This window comes from Arachis stenosperma, chromosome 9, assembly GCF_014773155.1.
Source record: "Arachis stenosperma cultivar V10309 chromosome 9, arast.V10309.gnm1.PFL2, whole genome shotgun sequence".
NCBI classification, from domain to species: Eukaryota; Viridiplantae; Streptophyta; class Magnoliopsida; order Fabales; family Fabaceae; genus Arachis; species Arachis stenosperma.
This window is the reverse complement of record NC_080385.1, coordinates 29,123,624-29,144,865: the sequence shown is the minus strand read 5'-3', so window position 1 is coordinate 29,144,865 and position 21,242 is coordinate 29,123,624. Positions and strand designations below refer to the sequence as shown.

The following is a 21,242-nucleotide window of genomic DNA, read 5'->3' as shown; positions in this document are numbered from 1 at the left end:
GGGATCGACCCTTACTCACGTAAGGTTTATTACTTGGACGACCCAGTACACTTGCTGGTTAGTTGAACGGAGTTGTGGATTCAACCAGTGCCATAAGAAGCTTTCATCTCAAAATAGTTAGAACATGGATCACAATTTCGTCCACCAAGTTTTTGGCGCCGTTGCCGGGGATTGTTCGAGTATGGACAACTGACGGTTCATCTTGTTGCTCAGATTAGGTAATTTTCTTTTCAAAATCTTTTTCAAAATTTTTCTTTTATTTTCGTTTTTTTTAAGAATATTTTCGAAAAAAAATTAATAAAAATACAAAAAAAATTAGAAAATCATAAAAATCAAAAATATTTTGTGTTTCTTGTTTGAGTCTTGAGTCAATTTTTAAGTTTGGTGTCAATTGCATGCTTTAAAAATTTTTCTTGCATTTTTTCGAAAAATCCATGCATTCATAGTGTTTTTCATGATCTTCAAGTTGTTCTTGATAAGTCCTCTTGTTTGATCTTGATGATTTCTTGTTTTATGTCTTTTCTTGTTTTTCATGTGCATTTTTTGTTTGTTAGAGTCCATGCATCAAAGATTTCTAAGTTTGGTGTCTTGCATGTTTTCTTTGCATAAAAAATTTTTCAAAAATATGTTCTTGATGTTCATCATGATCTTCAAAGTATTCTTGGTGTTCATCTTGACATTCATAGCATTCTTGCATGCATTCATTGTTTTGATTTAAAAATTTCATGCATTGAGTATTTTTGTTGTTTTTCTCTCTCATAATTAAAAAAATTCAAAAATCAAAAAAAATATCTTTTCCTTATTTTCCTCCAAATTTTCGAAATTTTGGGTTGACTTGGTCAAAAATTTTCAAAATTAGTTGTTTCTTACAAGTCAAGTCAAAATTTCAAATTTTAAAAATCTTATCTTTTCAAAATCTTTTTCAAAAATCATATCTTTTTCATTTTTTTATTTTTCGAAAATTTCAAAAATCTTTTTCAAAATATTTTCAAAATCTTTTTCTTATCTTTACATCTAATTTTCGAAAATTAGCTAACAATTAATGTGATTGGTTCAAAAATTTGAAGTTTGTTACTTTCTTGTTAAGAAAGGTTCAATCTTTAAGTTCTAGAATCTTATCTTGTAGTTTCTTGTTAGCTAAGTAATTTTAAAAATTAAATCTTTTTCAAAATATCTTTTTCTTAAAAATCTTTTTATCTTTTTATCTTATCAAAAACTTTATCTTTTTCAAAATTTGATTTCAAAATCTTTTATCTAACTTCTTATCTTCTTATCTTTTTCAAATTTTGATTTCAAATCTTTTTCAATCAACTAACTAACTTTTTGTTTGTTTCTTATCTTTTTCAAAACCAACTAACTACTTTTCCCTCTCTAATTTTCGAAAATATCTCATCTCTTTTTCAAAAATTCTTTTTAATTAACTAATTGTTTCATGTTTTAATTTTAATTACATTTTATCTCTAATTTTCGAAAATTACTAACTCCTTTTTCAAAATTATTTTCGAAATTTGTCCTCTCTCTCTCTTCTTATTCTATTTATTATTTAATTACTAACACTTCTCTTCACCTCCCTTCATCTAAAAATCCGAATTCTTCTTCATTCTTCTACCCCCTTCTTTTTCTACTAACACAAAGGAATCTCTATACTGTGACATAGAGGATTCCTCTTTCTTTTCTTGTTTTCTTCTCTTTCATATGAGCAGGAACAAGGATAAAGGCACTCTTGTTGAAATTGATCCAGAACCTGAAAGGACTCTGAAGAGAAAATTAAGAGAAGCTAAATTAAATTATTCTAAAGGTAACCTTTCAGAAACATTAGAACAAGAGAAGGAGATGGCAGCCGAAAATAATAATAATGCAAGGAGAATGCTTGGTGACTTCACAAAGCCAACGTCCAAGTTTGATGGAAGAAGCATCTCCATTCCTGCCATTGGAGCCAATAACTTTGAGCTGAAACCTCAGCTAGTTGCTTTAATGCAACAAAACTGCAAGTTTTATGGACTTCCATCTGAAGATCCTTATCAGTTTTTAACTGAGTTCTTGCAGATCTGTGAGACTGTAAAGACGAATGGGGTTGATCCTGAAGTCTACAGACTCATGCTTTTCCCTTTTGTTGTAAGAGACAGAGCCAGAGTATGGTTGGATTCACAACCCAAGGATAGCCTGGACTCATGGGATAAGCTGGTCACTGCCTTCTTGGATAAATTCTTTCCTCCTCAAAAGCTGAGCAAGCTGAGAGTGGATGTTCAAACCTTCAAACAAAAAGATGGTGAATCCCTCTATGAAGCTTGGGAAAGATACAAGCAGCTGACCAAAAGATGTCCATCTGACATGTTTTCAGAATGGACCATATTGGACATATTCTATTATGGTCTCTCTGAATTTTCGAAAATGTCATTGGATCATTCTGCAGGTGGATCTATTCACCTAAAGAAAACGCCTGAAGAGGCTCAAGAGCTCATTGACATGGTTGCAAATAACCAGTTCATGTACACTTCTGAGAGGAATTCCGTGAACAATGGGATACCTCAGAAGAAAGGAGTTCTTGAAATTGATACTCTGAATGCCATATTGGCTCAGAACAAAGTGTTGACTCAACAGGTCAACATGATCTCTCAAAATCTGAATGGATTGCAACATGCATCCAACAGTACTAGAGAGGCAGCTTCTGAAGAAGCTTATGATCCTGAGAACCCTGCCATGGCAGAGGTTAATTACATGGGTGAACCTTATGGAAACACCTATAACTCATCATGGAGAAATCATCCAAATTTCTCATGGAAGGATCAACAAAAATCTCAACAAGGTTTTAACAATGGTGGATGCAATAGGCTGAACAATAGTAAGCCATATCCATCATCTTCTCAGCAACAGACAGAGAACTCTGAACAAAACAATTCTAATTTAGCCAATATAGTCTCTGATCTGTCCAAGGCCACTTTCAGTTTCATGAATGAAACAAGATCCTCCATTAGAAATCTGGAGGCACAAGTGGGCCAGCTGAGTAAGAAAGTTATTGAAACTCCTCCCAGTATTCTCCCAAGCAATACAGAAGAAAATCCAAAAGGAGAGTGCAAGGCCATTGACATAGTCAATAAGGCCGAATGCACAAAGGAGGAGGAGGACGAAAATCCTAGTGAGGAAGACCTCCTGGGACGTTCCTCAAGCAAGAAGGAGTTTCCTATTAAGGATCCAGATGAATCTGAGGCTCATCTAGAGACCATAGAGATTCCTTTAAATCTCCTTCTGCCATTCATGAGCTCTGAAGAATATTCATCCTCTGAAGAGAATGAAGATGTGACTGGAGAGCAAGTTGTTCAATATTTAGGAGCTATCATGAAGCTGAATGCCAAGCTGTTTGGTAATGAGACTTGGGAAAGTGAACCTCCCTTACTCATTAGTGAACTGGATACTTGGATTCAGAGAACTCTACCTCAAAAGAAACAAGATCCTGGCAAGTTCTTAATACCTTGCACCATTGGCACCATGAGCTTTGAAAAAGCTCTATGTGATCTTGGGTCAGGGATAAATCTTATGCCACTCTCTGTAATGGAGAAGCTGGGGATCATTGAGGTACAACCTGCCTTGTTCTCACTACAATTGGCAGATAAGTCCATAAGACAAGCTTATGGAATAGTGGAGGACGTGCTAGTAAGGGTTGAAGGCCTTTACATCCCTACTGATTTCATAATCCTAGACACTAGGAAGGAAGATGATGAATGCATCATCCTAGGAAGACCTTTCCTAGCCACAGCAGGAGCTGTGATAGATGTCAACAGAGGTGAGTTAGTCCTTCAATTGAATGGGGACTACCTTGTGTTTAAGGCACATGGCCATCCCTCTGTGACAAAAGAGAGTAAGCATGAAGAGCTTCTCTCAGTTCAGAGTCAAGAAGAGCCCACACAGTCAAACTCTAAGTTTGGTGTTGTGAGGCCACAACCAAACTCTAAGTTTGGTGTTAAGATCCCATATCCAAACTCTAAGTTTGGTGTTGGGACCACACTAACATTGACCTGATCACCTTGTGGCTCCATGAGAGCCACTGTCAAGCTATTGACATTAAAGAAGCGCTTTTGGGAGGCAACCCAAATTTATTTATCTAATTTTATTTTATTTTGTTTCTTTGTTATTTTTGTGTTTAATTAGGTACATGATCATGAGGAGTCACGAAAAAATCAAAAAATTAAAAACAGAGTCAAAACAGAAGAAAAAATTTTTCACCCTGGAGGCAGCGCAGACTGGCGTTCAACGCCAGTAAGGTGCATCTGGCCGGCGTTCAACGCCAGAACAGAGCACCATTCTGGCGCTGAACGCCCAAAACAAGCAACAACCTGGCGTTAAACGCCAGGATGGTGCACAGAGAGGACAAACTGGCGCTGAACGCCAGGAACAAGCATGAAACTGGCGTTCAACGCCAGAAACATGCATTACATGGGCGTTGAACGCCCAGAACATGCACCAATGGGCGTTTGAACGCCAGAATGATGCATGAAGGCATTTTACATGCCTATATGGTGAAGGAATGGTATTTGTTTTCACCTCAGGATCTGTGGACCCCACAGGATCCTCACCTCAGGATCTGTGGACCCCACAGGATCCCCACCTAACATATTCCCACCTTACCTCCTAATCCTAGTTTTTGTGATGACTATTCCCCATGTCACAATTCCCAACATTCTTCACCACCTACATCTATCCACTCTTCCCCATACACCCCACCTACCTTTACAATTCATATTCTCCTTCCCACCCAATCCCACCCATATAGCCGAATCCATCTCCCCTCACTCTCCTCCATTTTCTTCTTCTTCTTCTTCTTCTCTTCTTTCTTCTCTTGCTCGAGGGCGAGCAATATTTTAAGTTTGGTGTGGTAAAAGCATAGCTTTTTGCTTTTCCATTACCATTAATGGCACCTAAGGCCAGAGAAACCTCAAAGGGAAGACGAAAGCTTCCACCTCTGAGTCATGGGAGATGGAAAGACTAAAATATAAGCCGTCATAGCTCAGTGGTAGAACATGTGGCTGCAAATCAAGAGATCCCTGAGATACCTCAGGGAATAAGTTGTCCTCCACACAAATATTGAAAGCAACTAAGGGGAGGAACACCAAAATCACTAGGAATCATTCAACAGAAGCAAGGAAGAGACATAGAGGAGCTCAAAGAGCACCATTGGACCTTCAAGAAGGCGCCACCCTCACTCAGGTGAATTCATTCCTTGTTCTTTATTTCTTTCTGCTTTTCGGTTTTTAATATTGTGTTTATCTATGTTTTGTGTCTTTATTTCATGATCATTAGTATGTAACCATGCCTTAAAGCTATAAATAAAATCCATTAATCCTTCACCTCTCTTAAATGAAAAATGTTTTAATTCAAAAGAACAAGAAGTACATGAATTTCGAAATTATCCTTGAATTTAGTTTAATTATATTGATGTGGTGACAATACTTTTTGTTTTCTGAATGAATGCTTGAACAGTGCATATGTCTTTTGATCTTGTTGTTTATGAATGTTAAAATTGTTGGCTCTTGAAAGAATGATGAACAAAGAGAAATGTTATTGATGATCTGAAAAATCATGAAATTGATTCTTGAAGCAAGAAAAAGCAGTGAATAGCAAAAGCTTGCGAAAAAAAAAGGGAGCTAAAAAGAGTATATAGAAAAAGAAGGAGCAGTAGAAAAAGCCAATAAGCCCTTAAAACCAAAAGGCAAGGGTAAAAAGGATCCAAGGCTTTGAGCATCAATGGATAGGAGGGCCCAAGGAAATAAAATCCAGGCCTAAGCGGCTAAATCAAGCTGTCCCTAACCATGTGCTTGTGTCATGAAGGTCCAAGTAAAAAGCTTGAGACTAAGTGGTTAAAGTCGTGATCCAAGGCAAAAGAGTGTGCTTAAGAGCTCTGGACACCACTAACTGGGGACTTTAGCAAAGCTAAGTCACAATCTGAAAAGGTTCACCCAGTTATGTGTCTGTGGCATTTGTGTATCTGGTGGTAATACTGGAAAACAAAATGCTTAGGGCCACGGCCAAGACTCATAAATAGCTGTGTTCAAGAATCAACATGCTTAACTAGGAAAATCAATAACACTATCCAAAATTCTAAGTTCCTAAGAGACGCCAATCACTCTAAACTACAAAGGAAAAAGTGAGATGCCAAAACTGTTCAGAAGCAAAAAGCTACAAGTCCCGCTCATCTAATTAGAATTAATATTCATTGATATTCTGGAATTTATAGTATATTCTCTTCTTTTTATCCTATTTGATTTTCAGTTGCTTGGGGACAAGCAACAATTTAAGTTTGGTGTTGTGATGAGCGGATAATTTATACGCTTTTTGGCATTGTTTTTAGATAGTTTTTAGTAAGTTCAAGCTACTTTTAGGGATGTTTTCCTTAGTTTTTATGTTAAATTCACATTTCTGGACTTTACTATGAGTTTGTGTGTTTTTCTGTGATTTCAGGTAAATTCTGGCTGAAATTGAGGGACTTGAGCAAAACTCTGAAAAAGGCGGACAAAAGGACTGCTGATGCTGTTGGAATCTGACCTCCCTGCACTCAAAATGAATTTTCTGGAGCTACAGAACTCCAATTGGCGCGCTCTCAACGGCGTTGGAAAGTAGACATCCAGGGCTTTCCAGCAATATATAATAGTCCATACTTTATTCAAGGAATGACGACGTAACTTGGCGTTGAACGCCAAGTACATGCTGCTGTCTGGAGTTAAACGCCAGAAAAACGTCATGATCCGGAGTTGAACGCCAAAACACGTCATAACTCGAAGTTCAACTCCAAGAGAAGCCTCAGCTCGTGGATTGATCAAGCTCAGCCCAAACACACACCAAGTGGGCCCCGGAAGTGGATTTATGCATCAATTACTTACTCATGTAAACCCTAGTAGCTAGTCTAGTATATATAGGACATTTATCTATTGTATTAGACATCTTTTGACCACTTTAAGTCATTATTCATTCGGTCACTTGATCATGGAGGGGGCTGGCCATTCGGCCATGCCTGAACCTTTACTTATGTATTTTCAACGGTGGAGTTCTGCACACCATAGATTAAGGGTGTGGAGCTCTGCTGTACCTCAAGTATTAATGAAGTTCTATTTTCTTTATTCAATTCCTCTTTTATTCTTATTCCAAGATATTCATTCGTACCCAAGAACATGATGAATGCGATGAGTTAGATAACCCTCATTATCATTCTCACTTATGAACGCGCGTGATTGACAACCACTTCCGTTCTACATGCAACCGAGCTTGAACGTGTATCTCTTAGATTCCCCAACAGAATCTTCGTGGTATAAGCTAGATAGATGGCGGCATTTATGAGGATCCAGAAAGTCTCACCTTGTCTGTGGTATTCCGAGTAGGATCCTGGGAATCCGGAAAGTCTAACCTTGTCTGTGGTATTCCGAGTAGGATTCCGGTAATGAATGACTGTGACGTGCTTCAAACTTGCAAGTGCTGGGCGTTAGTGACAGACGCAAAAGAATCAAGGGATTCTATTCCAGTAGGCGCGGGAACCAACCAGTGATTAGCCGTACTGTGACAGAGTGCGTGAGCATTAGTTTTCACTGCGAGGATGGGATGTAGCCATCAACCATGGGTGATGCCTCCAGACGATTAGCTGTGCGAGTGACAGCCACATAGGATCATTTTCCCGAGAGGATTGAAAGTAGCCACCACTGATGGTGAACCCCTAAACAAAGCTTGCCATGGAAAGGAGTAAGAAGGATTGAGTAGAAGCAGTAGGAGAGCAGGCGTCCTTGAGCCATACAGCATCTCCATCCACTTATCTGAAATTCTCACTAATGAATCGGCATAAGTATTCTATCCCTTCTATTATTTCTATTTTATTATTTGAATCTAATCAAGTGTCATGTTTAATCCGCCTGACTGAGATCTACAAGGTGACCATAGCTTGCTTCATACCAACAATCTCTGTGGGATCGACCCTTACTCACGTAAGGTTTATTACTTGGACGACCCAGTACACTTGCTGGTTAGTTGAACGGAGTTGTGGATTCAACCAGTGCCATAAGAAGCTTTCATCTCAAAATAGTTAGAACATGGATCACAATTTCGTCCACCAGCAGCCATGTTCTCCAACGCAGCCATAAAGTTCACCGGGTCATTAGGGTTATTCTCCGGTGCACGAGCATTCGTACGACCTCTCGCACTACCCCTACCGCGTCCACGAGGCGCCATCTGGTTCCTATACACACCCAACAATCGATATTAAGTTGATCAGTCTCAATATCGGAAGTCTAGTGCTTCAAAGTCCCAAATGCATGCTCATGAACGTTTATGCCAATTGTATCAAATAGATATACTAATAGCACATAACACACATACAGAGAATGCACAGAAGCATAGTCAGTCCATCCCTCAGGCTCTACAGGAACGAACTGCTCTGATACCATAATGTAACACCCTACCATACAGAGTCTTATGCTTAAGTCATAATTCAGAGATGGCAAGGTATTACGACCTCTAAAATAAAAAAAAAATTAGTACGTATAGTAGTATGAATGATTGATTATTAACTAGGAGCCTTTGTAGAAAAAGGGGTAAACAAAAACCGCAACTCAAAAGCGCAACACTCCGATCGATAACGTAACGAACAAGGGTAAACCAACGCGAGATTATATATATACAAAGGAGTGTCAAAAACAGGAATATCAAGACTCAAGATCCGGCTGCGAAGATAACCGGTCCGAGCATAGCAATATATACATATGATAAAATAAGGAAAACCCCAAAGGAAATCCAAAGGGACACAAATACATAAAACCTATTCTCCAAAAATCTCCCATAAGAGGAGTCATCACAGTTTGTATTATTTAATGGAGATAAAAGTATCTAAGCAAAACATATAAACCAAAACATAGTTCCCAAGAACAAAGGATCTTCGCAAAGCCATAAGTCTCCAGCAGGCCTCAGCGAGAAACCTCACGTCCTGCATCTGAAAACCACAAAACCCGCATGGGTGAGAACCAGAGGTCCCTGATGAGCGGATAATTTGTATGCTTTTTGGCATTGTTTTTAATATGTTTTTAGTATGATCTAGTTAGTTTTTAGTATATTTTTATTAGTTTTTAGTTAAAATTCACTTTTCTGGACTTCACTATGAGTTTGTGTGTTTTTCTGTGATTTCAGGTATTTTCTGGCTGAAATTGAGGGACCTGAGCAAAAATCTGATTCAGAGACTGAAAAGGACTGCAGATGCTGTTGGATTCTGACCTCCCTGCACTCGAAGTGGATTTTCTGGAGCTACAGAAGCCCAATTGGCGCGCTCTCAACGGCGTTGGAAAGTAGACATCCTGGGCTTTCCAGCAATATATGATAGTCCATACTTTGCCCAAGATTTGATGGCCCAAACTGGCGTTCAAAGTCACCTCAAGAAATCCCAGCGTTAAACGCTGGAACTGGCACCCAAATGGGAGTTAAACGCCCAAACTGGCATAAAAGCTGGAGTTTAACTCCAAGAAGAGTCTCTACACGAAAATGATTCATTGCTCAGCCCAAGCACACACCAAGTGGGCCCGGAAGTGGATTTTTATGTCATTTACTCATCTCTGTACACCCTAGGCTACTAGTTTTCTATAAGTAGGACCTTTTACTATTGTATTTGACATCGAGGAATCTTTGGACATCTAGTTCTTAGATCATTTGGGAGGCTGGCCATTCGGCCATGCCTAGACCTTGTTCTTATGTATTTTCAACGGTGAAGTTTCTACACACCATAGATTAAGGTGTGGAGCTCTGCTGTACCTCGAGTATTAATGCAATTACTATTGTTCTTCCATTCAATTCCGCTTGTTCTTGTTCTAAGATATCACTTGTTCTTCAACTTGATGAATGTGATGATCCGTGACACTCATCATCATTCTCACCTATGAACAAGGTGACTGACAACCATTCTTGTTCTACAAGCAACCAAGGCTTAGTGAATATCTCTTGGATTCTTTAATCGGAATCTTCGTGGTATAGGCAGGACCTGATGGCGGCATTCAAGAGAATCCGGAAGGTCTAAACCTTGTCTGTGGTATTCTGAGTAGGATTCAATGATTGAATGACTGTGACGTGCTTCAAACTCCTGAGGGCGGGGCGTTAGTGACAGACGCCAAAAGAATCACTGGATTCTATTCCGGTCTGATTGAGAACCGACAGATGAATTCCGCTATGCTGTGACCAGAGCATATGCAATCGTTTTCACTGAGAGGATGGGAGGTAGCCATTGACAACGGTGAAACCCTACACGAGCTTGCCATGGAAAGGAGTAAGAAGGATTGGATGAAGGCAGTAGGAAAGCAGAGAGACGGAAGGGAAGGCATCTTCATACGCTTGTCTGAAGCTCTTACACCAATGATATACATAAGTATCTCTATCTTTATCTTTATGCTTTATTCGTTTATCACTATACCCATTTGAGTCTGCCTGACTGAGATTTACAAGGTGACCATAGCTTGCTTCATACCAACAATCTCCGTGGGATCGACCCTTACTCACGTAAGGTATTACTTGGACGACCCAGTGCACTTGCTGGTTAGTTGTGCGAAGTTGTGTTTATGCCATGGTATTGAGCACCAAGTCTTTGGAGCCATTACTAGGGATTTTTTATGTTTAGAAAAGTATTGATCACAATTTCGTGCACCAAGTTTTTGGCGCCGTTGCCGGGGATTGTTCTTGTGTATGGACAACTGACGGTTCATCTTGTTGCTTAGATTAGGTTTTTTTTTCAGAGTTCTTAAGAATGAATTCTAGTGTTTCAAGGTGATGTTCTTATCATCACCAAAGCTGATTGATCCTCATCAATTTAGCTCTTGAATGCAATGTCCTGCTGAAGCTTGGCTAGCTATGTCTAATTCCTTTAGACTAAAGCTTTAGACTAACATTGCATGATTCCTGGAATTCTCATTAAGAATTTTGATACCTTTATTTTCATTTTCACTTAATTTTCGAAAAAGCACAAAAAAAAAAGTACAAAATCATAAAATCCAAAAATATTTCTTGTTTGAGTCTAGAGTCTCATGTTAAGTTTGGTGTCAATTGCATGTTTTTGCATTCATGCATGTGTCTTCAGTAATCTTCAAGTTGTTCTTGATGATTTTCTAGCTCTAATCTTTAAATTCTCTTGACTTGAGTGTTTTGTGTGTCTCATATGCATTAGTGTCAGTAGTGTTCAAACTGCTATGTTTGGTGTCTTACATGCATTGTTATTTGATTTTAGTTGCATTTTGATTATTCCTTATTATTAAAAATCCAAAAATATTTTTTTAATTTGTGTCTTTTCAAGTCAATAATACAGAGAATTGAAGATTCAGAACATACTGCAGAGGAATCACACAGAAAAGCTGAGCATTCAAAAATGCCCAGTGAAGAAGACAGACTGGCGTTTAAACGCCAGCCAGGGTACCTGGTTGGGCGTTTAACGCCCAAAAGGGTATAGTTTTGGGCGTTAAACGCCAGAATGTGCACCATTCTGGGCGTTTAACGCCAGGATGGCACAAGGGGGAAGATTTTGTTTTCAAAATCAATTTTTTTTCAAGTTTTCAAAGTTTTTCAAAATCAAATCTTTTTCAAATCATATCTTTTCAATCAAATGTTTTCAAAATCAATTTCTTTCCTTTTTCAAAGATACTTGCTATCAATTAATGATTTGATTCAACAAATCAAGTATGTTGCCTTTTCTGCTGAGAAAGGTTTAATGTTTGGATCATATCTTTTTCTTGATAGCCAAGTTATTAATTTTCAAAATCAAATCTTTTAAAATGTTTTTCAAATCATATCTTCTCAATCACATTTTTTTAAAAAATCAATCATATCTTTTTAATCACATCTTTTTCAAAACAAGTTTTCAATCAAATCTTTTTAATTTCTAATTTCAAAATCTTTTTCAAAAATCATTTGATTTCTTTTTCACTCTTATTTTTGAAAATCAATTAAGTGTTTTTCAAAATGTTTTCAAAATCTTTTACTTAAATTTTCGAAAATCACTTCCCTTCTTCTCACATCCTTCTATTTATGGACTAACACTATCCCTTAATGCAAAATTCGAACTCCATCTTTTTCTGATAAAGTTCGAATTTTCTACTTCTGCCTTCTATTTTTTTCTCCTCTGACACCTCAAGGAATCTCTATACTGTGACATAGAGGATTCCATATTTTCTTGTTCTCTTCTCTTTCATATGAGCAGGAGCAAAGACAAAAGCATTCTTGTTGAGGCTGACCCTGAACCTGAAAGGACCTTGAAGAGAAAGCTAAGAGAAGCCAAAGCACAACTCTCTTTAGAGGACCTGACCGAATTCTTCAAGGAAGAAGAACACATGGCAGCCGAAAACAACAACAATGTCAACAATGCAAGGAAGGTGCTAGGTGACTTTACTGCACCTACTCCCAACTTCTATGGGAGAAGCATCTCTATCCCTGCCATTGGAGCAAACAACTTTGAGCTTAAGCCTCAATTAGTTTCTCTAATGCAACAGAATTGCAAGTTCCATGAACTTCCAATGGAAGATCCTCATCAGTTTTTAGCTGAGTTCTTGCAAATCTGTGACACAGTCAAGACTAATGGGGTTGACCCTGAGGTCTACAGACTGATGCTATTCCCTTTTGCTGTAAGAGACAGAGCTAGAATATGGTTGGACTCTCAACCTAAAGAAAGCCTGGACTCTTGGGAAAAGCTAGTCAATGCCTTCTTGGCAAAGTTCTTTCCACCTCAAAAATTGAGTAAGCTTAGAGTGGAAGTCCAAACCTTCAGACAGAAGGATGGAGAATCCCTCTATGAAGCTTGGGAAAGATACAAACAATTAATCAGAAAATGTCCCTCTAATTGGGGACTTTAGCAAAGCTGAGTCACAATCTGAAAAGGTTCACCCAATTATGTGTCTGTGGCATGTATGTATCCGGTGGTAATACTGGAAGACAGAGTGCTTTGGGCCACGGCCAAGACTCATGAAGTAGCTGTGTTCAAGAATCATCATACTTTACTAGGAGAATCATTAACACTATCTGGATTCTAAGTTCCTAAAGAAGCCAATCATTCTGAATTTCAAGGGATAGAGTGAGATGCCAAAACTATTCAGAGGCAAAAAGTTAAAAGCCCCGCTCATCTAATTAATACTGATCTTCATAGATGTTTTTGGAGTTCATTGCATATTCTCTTCTTTTTATCTTATTTGATCTTCAGTTGCTTGGGGACAAGCAACAATTTAAGTTTGGTGTTGTGATGAGCGGATAATTTGTACGCTTTTTGGCATTATTTTTAGTATGTTTTTGATATGATATAGTTAGTTTTTAGTATATTTTTATTAGTTTTTAGTTAAAATTCACTTTTCTGGACTTTACTATGAGTTTGTGTGTTTTTCTGTGATTTCAGGTATTTTCTGGCTGAAATTGAAGGTTCTGAGCAAAAATCTGATCCAGAGACTGAAAAGGACTGCAGATGCTGTTGGATTCTGACCTCCCTGCACTCGAAATGGATTTTCTGGAGCTACAGAAGCCCAATTGGTGCGCTCTCAACGGCGTTGGAAAGTAGACATCCTGGGCTTTCCAACAATATATGATAGTCCATACTTTGCCCAAGATTTGATGGCCCAAACCGGCGTTCAAAGTCACCTCAAGAAATCCCAGCGTTAAACGCTGGAACTGGCACCCAAATGGGAGTTAAACGCCCAAACTGGCATAAAAGCTGGCGTTTAACTCCAAGAAGAGTCTCTACACGAAATTTCTTCATTGCTCAGCCCAAGCACACACCAAGTGGGCCCGGAAGTGGATTTTTATGTCATTTACTCATCTCTGTACACCCTAGGCTACTAGTTTTCTATAAGTAGGACCTTTTACTATTGTATTAGAAGACTTTTGGTAGCTATCTTCATTTTATGCTATCTTAGATCATTGGGAGGCTGGCCATTCGGCCATGCCTAGACCTTATGCTTATGTATTTTCAACGGTGGAGTTTCTACACACCATAGATTAAGGTGTGGAGCTCTGCTGTACCTCGAGTATTAATGCAATTACTATTGTTCTTCCATTCAATTCCGCTTGTTCTTTGTCCAAGATATCACTTGTTCTTCAACTTGATGAATGTGATGATCCGTGACACTCATCATCATTCTCACTCATGAACAAGGTGACTGACAACCATTCTTGTTCTACAAGCATCTGAGGCTTAGTGAATATCTCTTGGATTCCTGATTGCACGATGCATGGTTGATCGCCTGACAACCGAGTGCTCGCCTGACAAACGAGCCAACCATTCCGTGAGATCAGAGTCTTCGTGGTATAGGCAAGAACTGATGGCGGCATTCAAGAGAATCCGGAAGGTCTAACCTTGTCTGTGGTATTCTGAGTAGGATTCAATGATTGAATGACTGTGACGTGCTTCAAACTCCTGAGGGCAGGGCGTTAGTGACAGACGCAAAAGAATCACTGGATTCTATTCCGGCCTGATTGAGAACCGACAGATGGATAGCCGATGCTGTGACAGAGCATCAGGGACGTATTTCCAATGAGAGGATGGAGGTAGCCACTGACAACGGTGAAACCCTTGCATAAGCTTGCCATGGAAAGGAGGAGAAGGATTGGATGAAGACAGTAGGAAAGCAGAGAGACGGAAGGGAAGGCATCTTCATACGCTTATCTGAAGTTCCTACCAATGAATTACATAAGTATCTCTATCTTTACCTTTGTGTTATTTTCGTTCATCACCATCATACATTTGAGTCTGCCTGACTAAGATTTACAAGATGACCATAGCTTGCTTCATAGCAACAATCTCCGTGGGATCGACCCTTACTCACGTAAGGTATTACTTGGACGACCCAGTGCACTTGCTGGTTAGTTGTGCGAAGTTGTGTAATGCCATGGAATTGAACCACCAAGTTCTTGGAGTTCATGACCGGGGATTATGAGAGTTGTGAAAAGTATTGTTCACAATTTCGCGCACCAAGTTTTTGGCGCCGTTGCCGGGGATTGTTCAAGTTTTGAGCAAGCTTTTGGTAACAATGCCTGGGATTGTTCAGTTTGGACAACTGAAGGTTCATCTTGTTGCTTAGATTAGGTATTTTTTTTTCGAAATTCTTGAAGATGAATTCTAGAGTTTCATGATGATTTGTTGAAATCTGGCTGGCTGAGAAGCCATGTCTAATATCATTGGACCGAGGTTTCAACTTATCATCACAAGAGCTTGTTGATTGTTATCAATCTTGCTTTTGGAGCAGTGATCTGCTAAGGCTTGGCTGGCCTTTGGCCATGTCTAGTGTTTTGGACCGAAGCTTTCTCTGAAAGCTTGGCTGGCTGTGAAGCCATGTCTAATTCCTGGACCGGAGTCTTAGACTAGCATTGCACTGATTCCTGAAATTCTCATTAAGAATTTTGATATCTTTTTCCACTTAATTTTCGAAAAACACAAAAAAAATTCACAAAATCATAAAAACCAAAAATATTTGATGTTTCTTGCTTAAGTCTAGTGTCTCATCTTAAGTTTAGTGTCTTGCATGCATTGTTATTTGATTCTTGTTGCATTTTGATTATTAAAAATCCAAAAATATTTTTAATTTATGTCTTTTCAAGTCAATCATACAAAGAATTGAAGATTTAGAACATGCTGCAGAGGAATTATACAGAAAAAGCTGGGCGTTCAAAACGCCCAGTGAAGAAGGACAGACTGGTGTTTAAACGCCAGCCAGGGTACCTGGTTGGGCGTTTAACGCCCAAAAAGGGTGCATTTTGGGCGTTAAACGCCAGAATGGATACCATTCTGGGCGTTTAACGCCAGGATGGTGCTAGGGGGAAGATTTTGTTTTCAAATCAATTTTTTTTCAAGTTTTCAAAGTTTTTCAAAATCAAATCTTTTTCAAATCATATCTTTTCAATCAAATGTTTTCAAAATCAATTTCTTTCCTTTTTCAAAAATACTTACTAACAATTAATGATTTGATTGAACATCTCAAAATTGTTGCCTTTTCTGTTGAGAAAGGTTTAATGTTTGAATCATATCTTTTCTTGTTAGGCAAGTTACTAATTTTCAAAATCAAATCTTTTAAAATTGTTTTCAAATCATATATTCTTAATCACATTTTTTTTTAAAACCAATCATATCTCCTCAACCACATCTTTTTCAAAATAGTTTTCAATCAAATCTTTTTAACTTCTAAATTCAAAATCTTTTTCAAAAATCACTTGATTTCTTTTCCACTTTGAATTTTCGAAAATCATCAATCAATTTTTAAAATGTTTTTGACATCTTTTTAATCGATTTTCGAAAAACCTCTTCCCTCCTTCTCACATCCTTCTATTTATGGAGTACTACTCCTTTTTAATGCACAATTCGAACTCTATCTAATCAAGTTCGAATTCTTCTACCTCCTTCTTCTATTTTTCTTTTCCTCTGACACTTCAAGGAATCTCTATACTGTGACATAGAGGATTCCACATTTTCTTGTTCCCTTCTCTTTCATATGAGCAGGAGCAGAGACAAAGGCATTCTTGTTGAAGCTGACCCTGAACCTGAGAGGACCTTGAAGAGAAAGCTAAGAGAAGCCAAAACACAACTCTCTTTAGAGGACCTGACCGAATTCTTCAAAGAAGAAAAACACATGGCAGCCGAAAACAACAACAATGCCAACAATGCAAGGAAGGTGCTGGGTGACTTCACTGCACCTACTCCCGACTTCTATGGGAGAAGCATCTCTATCCCTGCCATTGGAGCAAACAACTTTGAGCTTAAGCCTCAATTAGTTTCTCTAATGCAACAGAATTGCAAGTTCCATGGACTTCCAATGGAAGATCCTCATCAGTTTTTAGCTGAGTTCTTGTAAATCTGTGACACAGTCAAGACTAATGGGGTTGACCCTGAGGTCTACAGACTGATGCTATTCCCTTTTTCTGTAAGAGACAGAGCTAGAATATGGTTGGACTCACAACCTAAAGATAGCCTGGACTCTTGGGAAAAGCTAGTCAATGCCTTCTTGGCAAAGTTCTTTCCACCTCAAAAATGGAGTAAGCTTAGAGTGGAAGTCCAAACCTTCAGACAGAAGGATGGAGAATCCCTCTATGAAGCTTGGGAAAGATACAAACAATTAATCAGAAAATGTCCCTCAGACATGCTTTCTGAATGGAGCATCATAGGTATTTTCTATGATGGTCTCTCTGAACTATCCAAGATGTCTCTGGATAGCTCTGCTGGAGGATCTCTTCATCTGAAGAAGACGCTTACAGAAGCTCAGGAACTGATTGAGATGGTTGCAAATAACCAATTCATGTACACTTCTGAAAGGAATCCTGTGAACAATGGGACAAGTCAGAAGAAAGGAGTTCCTGAGATTGATACTCTGAATGCCATACTGGCTCAGAACAAGATATTGACTCAACAAGTCAATTTGATTTCTCAAAGTCTGTCTGGAATGCAAAATGCACCTGGCAGTACTAAGGAAGCTTCCTCTGGGGAAGAAGCTTATGATCCTGAGAACCCTTCAATGGAAGAGGTGAATTACCTAGGAGAACCCTATGGAAACACCTATAATTCTTCATGGAGAAATTACCCAAATTTCTCATGGAAGAATCAAGAGAGACCTCAACAAGGTTTCAACAACAATAATGGTGGAAGAAACAGGTTTAGCAATGGCAAGCCTTTTCCATCATCTTCTCAGCAACAGACAGAGAGTTCTAAGCAGAATACCTCTGACTTAGCAACCATGGTCTCTGATCTAATCAAAACCACTCAAAGTTTCATGACTGAAACAAGGTCCTCCATCAGAAATTTGGAAGGACAAGTGGGTCAGCTGAGCAAGAAAGTTACTGAACTCCCTCCTAGTACTCTCCCAAGCAACACAGAAGAAAATCCAAAAGGAGAGTGCAAAGCCATAAACATGGCCGAATATGGAAAGGAAAGAGAGGAGGTGGACGCCATTGAGGAAGACTTCAATGGGCGTGCACCAACCTCCTCTGAGTTCCCCAATGAGGAACCATGGGAATCTAAGGCTCAAAATGAGACCATAGAGATTCCATTGGACTTACTTCTGCCATTCATGAGCTCTGATGAATACTCTTCCTCTGAAGAGGATGAGTATGTCACTGAAGAGCAAGTTGCTAAGTACCTTGGAGCAATCATGAAGCTAAATGACAAGTTATTTGGAAATGAGACTTGGGAAGATGAACCCCCTTTACTCACCAAAGAACTAGATGACTTGTCTAGGCAGAGACTGCCTCAAAAGAGACAGGATCCTGGGAAGTTTTCAATACCTTGTACCATAGGCACCATGACCTTCAAGAAGGCCTTGTGTGACTTAGGGTCAAGTGTAAACCTCATGCCCCTCTCTGTAATGGAAAAGCTAGGGATCTTTGAGGTGCAAGCTGCAAGAATCTCACTAGAGATGGCAGACAACTCAAGAAAACAAGCCTATGGACTTGTAGAGGATGTTTTGGTAAAAGTTGAAGACCATTACATCCCTACTTATTTCATAGTCCTAGAGACTGGGAAGTGCATGGATGAATCCATCATCCTTGGCAGACCCTTCCTAACCACAGCAAAGGCTGTGATTGATGTTGATAGAGGTGAGTTGATCATTCAAGTGAATGAAGAATCCTTGGTGTTTAAGGCTCAAGGATATCCCTCTATCACCATGGAGAAGAAGCTTGAAGAGCTTCTCTCAAATCAGAGACAAACAGAGCCCCCACAGTCAAACTCTAAGTTTGGTGTTGGGAGGCCACAACCAAACTCTAAGTTTGGTGTTGAACCCCCACATTCAAACTCTAAGTTTGGTGTTGGGAGGTTCCCACATTGCTCTGAGTATCTGTGAGGCTCTATGAGAGTCCTCTGTCAAGCTAATGACATTAAAGAAGCGCTTGTTGGGAGGCAACCCAATGTTTTATAATTAACTATTTCCTTTTGTTATTTTATCTTTTTTGTAGGTTGATGATCATAAGAAGTCACAAAATCAATGAAAAAAGCAAAAACAAAATGAAAAATAGGAAGAAAAACAGCACACCCTGGAGGAAGATGTTGCTGGCGTTCAAACGCCAGTAAGCCTAGCAGTTGGGCATTTAACGCCCAGTCTGGCACCATTCTGGGCGTTTAACGCCAGAAAGGGGCACCAGACTGGCGTTAAACGCCAGAAAAGGGCAAGAACCTGGCGTTAAACGCCAGGAATGGGCATCAGCCCGGCGTTTAACGCCAGAAATGGCTCAAAACGTGATTTTGAGCAACATTTGGTGCAGGGATGACTTTTCCTTGACACCACAGGATCTGTGGACCCCACAGGACCCCCTCCTACCCCACCACCACCCTCTCTCTTCTTCCCCCATTCACCAATCACCTCAATACCTCTTCCCCAAAAACCCTTCACCTATCAAATCCCCTCTTTCTCTTCACCACTCACATCCATCCTTCATAAAACCCCACCTAACCTTCCATTCAAATTCAAACCACTTTACCTCCCAAACCCACCCATAATGGCCGAACTCCATCTCCCCTCTCTCCTCTAAATACCCTTCTTCATTCCTTCATTTTCACACAACCTAAACACCACTTCTCCCCCTCTTTGGCCGAATACATAGCCATCCCTTTCTCCCTCATTTCTTCTTCTTCTACTCTCTTCTTTCTTCTTTTGCTCGAGGACGAGCAAACATTTTAAGTTTGGTGTGGTAAAAGCGTTGCTTTTTCGTTTTCCATAACCATTTATGGCATCCAAGGCCGGAGAAACCTCTAGAAAGAGGAAAGGGAAGGCAAAAGCTTCCACCTCCGAGTCATGAGAGATGGAGAGATTCATCTCAAGGGTGCATCAAGACCACTTCTATGAAGTTGTGGCCTTGAAGAAGGTGATCCCCGAGGTCCCCTTTTCACTCAAAAAGGGTGAATATCCGGAGATCCGACATGAGATCCGAAGAAGAGGTTGGGAAGTTCTCACCAACCCCATTCAACAAGTCGGAATCTTGATGGTTCAAGAGTTCTATGCCAATGCATGGATCACCAAGAACCATGACCAAAGTGTGAACCCAAATCCAAAGAATTATCTTACTATGGTTCGGGGGAAATACTTGGATTTTAGTCCGGAAAGTGTGAGGGTAGCGTTCAACTTGCCTATGATGCAAGGAGATGAACATCCTTACACAAGAAGGGTCAACTTTGATCAAAGGTTGGACCAAGTCCTCACAGTCATATGTGAAGAGGGCGCACAATGGAAGAGAGATTCAAGAGGCAAGCCGGTTCAATTGAGAAGGCATGACCTCAAGCCCATGGCTAGAGGATGGTTGGAGTTCATTCAACGCTCAATCATTCCCACTAGCAACCGGTCCGAAGTTACCATAGACCGGGCCATCATGATTCATAGCATCATGATTGGAGAAGAAGTGGAAGTTCATGAGGTTATAGCCCAAGAACTCTATAAAGTGGCGGACAAGTCTTCCACCTTGGCAAGGCTAGCCTTTCCTCATCTCATTTGTCACCTCTGTTATTCAGTTGGAGTTGACATAGAAGGAGACACTCCCATTGATGAGGACAAACCCATCACCAAGAAAAGGATGGAGCACACAAGAGACCCCTCTCATCATGAGATCCCTGAGATACCTCAAGGGATGCACTTTCCTCCACAAAACTATTGGGAGCAACTAAACACCTCCCTAGGAGAACTGAGTTCCAACATGGGACAACTAAGGGTGGAGCATCAAGAACACTCCATCATCCTCCATGAAATTAGAGAAGACCAAAGAATCATGAGGGAGGAGCAACAAAGACAAGGAAGAGACATTGAGGAGCTCAAGCAAATCCATAGGATCTTCAAGAGGAAGAAAGAGCCGCCATCACTAAGGTGGACCCGTTCTTTGATTTCCTTGTTCTTTATTCTTCTGTTTTTCGAATTCTATGCTTATGTCTATCCATGTTTGTGTCCTGTGATCATTAGTGTCCTTAGTGTCTATGCCTTGAAGTTATGAATGTCCTATGAATCCATCACCTTTCTTGAATAAAAAGTGCTTAATTGAAAAGAAAAGAATTGCATGAATTCTGAATTTTATAATCGTTTAATTATTTTGATGTGGTGGTAATACTCTTGTTCTCTGAATGTATGCTTAAACAGTGCATATGTATCTTGAATTTGTGGTTCATGAAGGTTGGCTCTTGAAAGAATGATGAAAAAGGAGACATGTTACTGAGGATCTGAAAAATCATAAAAATGATTCTTGAAGCAAGAAAAAGCAGTGAATACAAAAAAAAAAGAAAGAAAGCAAGCGAAAAAAAAACCGAA

The 21,242-nt window shown here is 39.5% G+C and overlaps 1 non-coding gene across 1 annotated transcript; it reads right to left on the bottom strand.

Moving 5' to 3' along the window:
• Positions 1 to 17,003: 17,003 nt before the first annotated feature.
• LOC130952417 (small nucleolar RNA R71) lies at positions 17,004 to 17,111 on the bottom strand. Its single transcript, XR_009074598.1, has one exon. It is a non-coding gene; the product is annotated as a small nucleolar RNA R71 (small nucleolar RNA).
• Between the last annotated feature and the right edge of the window lie 4,131 nt (positions 17,112 to 21,242).